Below are 6,446 nucleotides of genomic sequence, written 5' to 3'. Positions count from 1 at the left end.
ATATATATATATATATATATATATATATATATCCCACTGAATCCAGCTATTATAATTATCAGCTATATGCCTAGATTGGGCAGATACAACACTATACTAACTTATTCCCCAGCTATAAGACCCCCTTCCTACTTCTGGCCGAGTGGTGGTTCTGGTCTACTGTGCTTCCCCCTCCTGAGTCCTCTCTCCTCCTGTCTTGTCCTTTTCTCCCTCTCTCCTGCCCCCACTATTGAACCTTCGGTCCCACCTTTCCCCTCCACTGCCCAATCACAGGATCTAGCCTTTATTGACCAGTTAAAATGGGGAGAAGGTTCACAGGAGAGACCCTGAGGAAGTAATGGAAAGCCTCTAGGGGAACAAAATTATCATCAGAATACAAACAGCCTCAGGCCAAACCTGAGACCCAGGACCAGAGAAAACACCTGCTCACTCACAGTCAGAAGATGGGTTTAAAATAGACCTTAACTTATTAATTTTTTCTGATTTATATTTTAAAAGATCAAGGCAAATAGTAAACAGTGGGTCAATTCGGACTATGCACTAACTATTCACTGAATTAAAGCTTGCAACACACCATTTCCCAACTATTTTTATTTGGGAAATGGGAAATGTAAATAGTAACCATTTGTTTGTTGCTCAGCTTTTTTTGTTTTTTTTTTTTTTTTTGTTTTGGTTTTTTGAGACAGGGTTTCTCTGTGTAGCCCTGGCTGTCCTGGAACTCACTGGCCTCAAACTTAGAAATCTGCCTGCCTCTGCCTCCCAAGTGCTGGGATTAAAGGCATGTGCCACCATGCCCGGCTTTGTTTGTTGCCCAGTTAAACAGACTGTTCTTGCTTTAATTAACTTTTTTTGAGGGATCTCTGCAGCCTCCACCTCTCCCCAATTTATTTGAACAGCTTATTTCTATTTATATTCCCAGAATGTGGGAGGTACAGTCAGGAGACTCAGGAGTTTGGGATCATCTTCTTACTGAATGAGCTAGAGGCCAGCCTGGGCTATATGAGACCTCATCTCAAAAGGGGAAAAAAAAAAAAAGCTTGTCGAAATGTGCAAGCATTTCTTACTTGACTTTAAAAAGCCCAATAAGGGTGGGAGATGGCTTAGTTGATACAAGTGTTTGTCACACAGTCATAAAGGCCCAAATTCTGATCCCAAGAATCCGTGTAAAAGCTAGGTAAGCACGGAGCTCATCTATAATGCCCATATACACTGGAGGTGTAGTCAGTGTCCTCAGGCCTGCCGGCTTGCCAATGTGGCCAAAAAGCAATCCGCAGGGTCAGTGAAAGATGCTCCCTGAGTAAGAAGGACAGAAAGTGGAGACTGATGGAGGAAGACACCAACAGCAGATGACAGCCTCCATGAGCACATATGCGCACCACATACTTGTGAGCATGCACACATACTGCACACACACAAACGCCACAGTGAACTGCCAGTTCTCTTTCATGCTATATCTTATCCTCCTGCAGAGGGAAATCAGGCATGTGAGTGCATACACGCACGCGCGCGTGCGCGCGCGCACACACACACACACACACACACACACACTTTCTCCAGTTCTGTCTGGGAGACCTGCAGTCAGTTTGTTGGCGGTGATGGGAAAGCCACTGGCTCTACGCCAACCTCTTCTCTCCCCATCTGTGGTCTTCTTGAGAAGACCATGGTGGGATCACAAACACACTTAATATCTATCCTCTTATTTATGATTTCTATCAGTATTTAAGGTCCATGAACAAGAATGAAATGGCCTTACATATCTATATCACTGACATCTCAGAGATAATACTGCACTGCTAAAGCACGGAGTGTAATTTTTCTAAATGTAGTAAAAACAATAACAAAAACTCAAACAAAGGACAGCAATAAACACCCACTCACTCATGGCCTCTAGATTAACAAACCCAAGCAGCATAAACATATACAAAAGCAAACGTGGGCACACAAGACAGCTAACATTCCCATGGATGAGGAGACTGCTGCCCAGAAAGAGATCGAGTGACCCTTTCAGCCTTGTAGCCAGGAAACTGAAAAGCTTCTGTTTAACCAGAGGTTAGGCAGCCCTAAAAGTGATGGTCTTCGGTCCACCCATGAAAAGATTATGTGACAGAAATAGGTGTGAATCTCTCAAGTCTTCAGAGTCAGACAATGACCCCTGGGGGTGACATACGGTGTCTCTGTAGCGTATATCTCATCACAGGAAGAGCAGAGTGTCACGTCTTCAGAGTCTAACTGGTCCTAGGCTCAACAACCTTCAGTGGGTATGAACAGGAAGGAAGGAAAAGACACAACTAAGTGCAAACAGGATGTTGTCTATACACTGCCCTGATTGGTTGATTCTTCCTCCTGGGGTACGCTGTGTTCTTGGTCTTCAGACCCCAGATTGCTTGGCCCTTTAGCTCTGAGACTCACACTGGTGGCCCTCTGGGATCTGCGGGTTGATGGAGGCACAGCCGGTCTCCCTGGCTCTGAGGCTTTCTATTAGACTGAATGGCTCGTTTCTGTGCGTCTCTGGCTGCAGACAGACAGGGTGGACTTTTCAGCTTCCTTGACCACAAGAGACAATCTAATTTCATCTAATACCCCGACCCTACACATGTGCCACAGTGAGCATTCCTCACCTTCTATGTTCTCCTCTAAATCACCTCTCTTCCACACCGATGCAACGTTCTTTGTTTAAAGTGCTGGTCACCTGGCTTGTATGCAGAAATCTGCTTAATGCCATGGGTTGAAAAGGGTGTATTTAAAGGGTGCTGGGGAGTCACAGAATCTTGTGGCAGGGATGGTGAGGTGGGTTGGTGGGATGGTTAGGGTCCTAATGTCCCCTACAGGCTTATTCTGCTGTCTAGCAGTGGCACTTCTGAGCCATGGGGTCTTAAAGAGGTGTGGCCCAGCTGGTGACAATAACTTGCCTTTAAGTTACAGCCAGGGCTCTAGTTCTGGGTCACTCTCCCTGCCTCCTAGTCCACTACAGTGTGAATGCACAACAAGTACAGCTATGTCTTCCCTTCTGTGGACGGGCTGAACCCCCACCCCGCAAACAGCCAACATAAATCTCTTCTCCTTAACGCTGTGTCCATTGGTTATTTTCCTTGTTGTGATGTACAAGCTAAATGTTGGGGATGTGGTAAGAACCCTGGTTGGAGAGTGAAGAGCAGGTTCACAGGCACAGCAGCCAGAAGCAGCAGCCAAGCCCATTCGGTTGGGTGCTCTGTTGAGAACAAGCTGCTTCCTCGACTCAGCACCAGGTATTCTATAAGGTGCTGTCTTGGCTGGTGTCTTTGCATGGGAGTTGGCAGCCACCTCCTTCAGGTGATTCCTGCACAGTGGGAGCCTCACGCTGGTGGCTGAGGTGGGTGTGTTTTACTGGCAGGCATCTTTTGATTGGTTGTATGACGTCAGCAAGAGGGTCATAGAGCAAAAGGGAAGTCTTAGCTCCTAAGGTAGAGGTTTCCCCAGGGAGGCTCTAACATGATGAAGTCATAACTCTACTCCTCTTACTGTGTCCCAATCTTCTTCCTTCAGGAGCCAAACCAGCACAAACCATTCTTGACCTGACCTTTGACCCACCAGCAAAGACTTCAGCACTCCGGTGCAGGAACTTCTCAGTCTACCATAAACTGACCTGCAAATGCACCCATTGCATATTGAAAATGCTGCAGGTCAATCTTCATCACCAGGGTAACAGGGTATTATATACTTCTTGCTGCTGGTGCTGTGTGGCATCCAGAGAGCTGGGCTGCATATCACTAGGTAGCTTTGAAGAAATCTCTATTCAAAATCCAGAGCATAGCTTCTAGTGAACACAAAATACCCCCATTGTGTAGTAAAAAAATAAACATAAGTAGAGTCATAGTAAGGTATGGCTGCCTATATTATTTTATAGTAAGTTCGGGCTGCCTGGATTATTTTACAGTAAGGTGGGGGCTGTTTGCATTATTTTACAGTAATGTAGGCCTGCCTCATTATTTTATATTAAGTTAGGGCTGCCTGGATTATTTTAGTGTAAGGTAGGGCTGCCTGGATTATTTTATTGACCTGCAATGGCACCTGTCTATTCAGTCTTTTAAAACCCGCTTCCCATGTCCCCAGCCTTTTCCTGTATGATGATTCTTCCCACTGTTGCCCTGTTCTGTGGCAGGAGCCCTGTCCTACCAGGCCATGTTCCTACTGCCTCTGCACTAAACAAATGGGACCACAAGGTGAACCGGGAGACTCAGCAGAGAGGATTTTTAGCCCACCTTCTCCTGTAAGCCAAGGCTGGCTGCCTGCCTCCTTATTTCTAATCACAGAACCCCAGTCCTCTGTCCTGGACCTCCATGTTATTGGGTTCTTTTTCATGTCCCTTGACCTCTTGACTACAATCCAGGTTCACTTGACAGGAAAATCATTCCACCAAACCCGTTTGGCCCTGCTTACTGTTACCAGCCTTTCTGTGGGCTTCCATGTATGCTGGTCTTTCTCCTTCACTGAGCCAACCGATTTGCTACAAACCCATAAAGATCTGCTACCAAATGCCTGCTGTCAAATCCCTGTTGCACCTGCCCAGATGCCACCTGCAGCCACCTTGGCCCTTCTACAGCTCCTGGTCTCCTTTGGCTATCCCAGCTGGCCCCTCTTGCCTGTGATGAGATAATCTGTTTTTATCTCTTCTCCAAGCTCTTATGCAAAGTGTCCGGGCAGCAAATGGCCCATGGCATGCATATTGTTTCTTAAAAAGGCTTTTTCTACGTTCAAACTGGAAAATGAAAGGGTTTGAACTGTAAAGTGTCGGTTTCCTATTTGCAAGTGGAATCGCTGTTCGGCTTAGATCCGTAACATTTGACCTCATAAGCGAGAAGAGAAAACACTGCGGAATGAAAGGAAATCCGTGTGGGGTCCAACATCTCTGTGTATATTCGTGTTGTTTCTGATAGAATTCTTATGTTCAGTGAACACAGGAGAAGGTGGGCATTAAAGGACAGACAGACAGACAGACACACACACACACAGGCACACACACATGTATACACACATATACATGCACACACGTATGCATGCACACACACATGCAAACAGGCATGCATACATGCACACAAGCACATGCACACACACAAGCCCCCTCTCCCCCCCCCCCATGCACACAACTATTGTATACCTGGCTCTCCTGAAAGCCTTATGACCCCTCCCAGTGTGCAGTGATGATGAACACAGGCTGTCCCTGTGGCCTTTCAGAAAAATAAAACCTATTTTCCCTAATGCAGAGGCATTAATGTGAAATCTCAGGGGCCGGGGCAGGCTGCTATTGTACTCCTTGTTCAGCACAGAACTCTCTCCTCCAGCTTCTAAGATCAAAGTGGTGCTCAGAAGGAATGCTACTTGCAAACAAGACATTAGAGAGCTTTGAGCCCACGGTTTCTTATCTTCTAGGTCAAGTGTGGAGAAGCCTACTTCTTTCTGTGTGACCTGGTATGAGGAGTGCATTGCTTCAGGGCCAGAACCCTTCAGATGGAAGTTTGGCAAGAGATAAAGTGGTGTCTGTTCTATGAGCACTCAGGCATTGAAGATGCTTTGGAGTAGAGAAACAGGCAGACTTCTTTGCTCAGAACATGTCCTTGAATGAAATAATGATGTCATTGGCTTGGGTTTCAAGTACTACACTGCCTGGTCGCCACTCAGCTGCATCTGCACTGAGTGGTGCCCTCTCAGACCGTGCACCTGCACCTGCACCTGCACCTGCACCTGCACCTGCACCTGCACTGCCTGGTGCCCACTCAGTCCCTGCACCTGCATGATCTGGTCTTCATCATCAATCCACTTCCCACTGTGTCCACAGCCCGGTTCACACCAGCCTCATGCTCTTCTCAGTCCATTCTTTTGCAGCAGCCTAAGTGGGCTGTGGGGAAACACCTGTGCGTGCCATCAATTGGTTTCTGCTTCAAGAAATCTCCTTACCCTAGGCAGTCTAACTCCTTTGTCGTGCCCCTTGGGTCCTGCCCAGTCCTTCTCCACTTGGCCCCATCTTGGTGTCTTCTCTAAGCTAGAGTGAATTCATCATCTTGAAAGCTTTACACTTTCATCCTTGCTTCTAGGACTTGGCACACACAGACCTCAGGGCCTGAACTCTCCCTTCCGTACCTTAACCTGACATGCCTAATTTCCACTCCAGCTTAGACACAGTTTTTCTTTCTTTCTGACAACCTAGTCCTACCCCAGAACTTTGAAATAAGTATCCCTTCTTACGCTGTGTCTTCAGATCACCCAACCAGCCTTAACCTGTTGGTTGGTATCACTGAAAAGCTCTGTTCCCTTCAGCCTCAGCTCAAGCTCCACACTACTTAAAGGTACAGACAGGCAGTGTTGACAGCCAGCCAGTCAGCAATGAAGACTCATGAGAATCATCCCAGACCTGTTACATCAGAGACTCCATATTAATCTTGTGGGACTTAGCTCCTTGTGGATCCTTGAAC

The sequence above is a fragment of the Mus pahari genome, chromosome 18 (assembly GCF_900095145.1).
Source record: "Mus pahari chromosome 18, PAHARI_EIJ_v1.1, whole genome shotgun sequence".
NCBI lineage: Eukaryota > Metazoa > Chordata > Mammalia > Rodentia > Muridae > Mus > Mus pahari.
The sequence above is the reverse complement of the archived record's forward strand: the minus strand, read 5'-3'. Positions refer to the sequence as shown.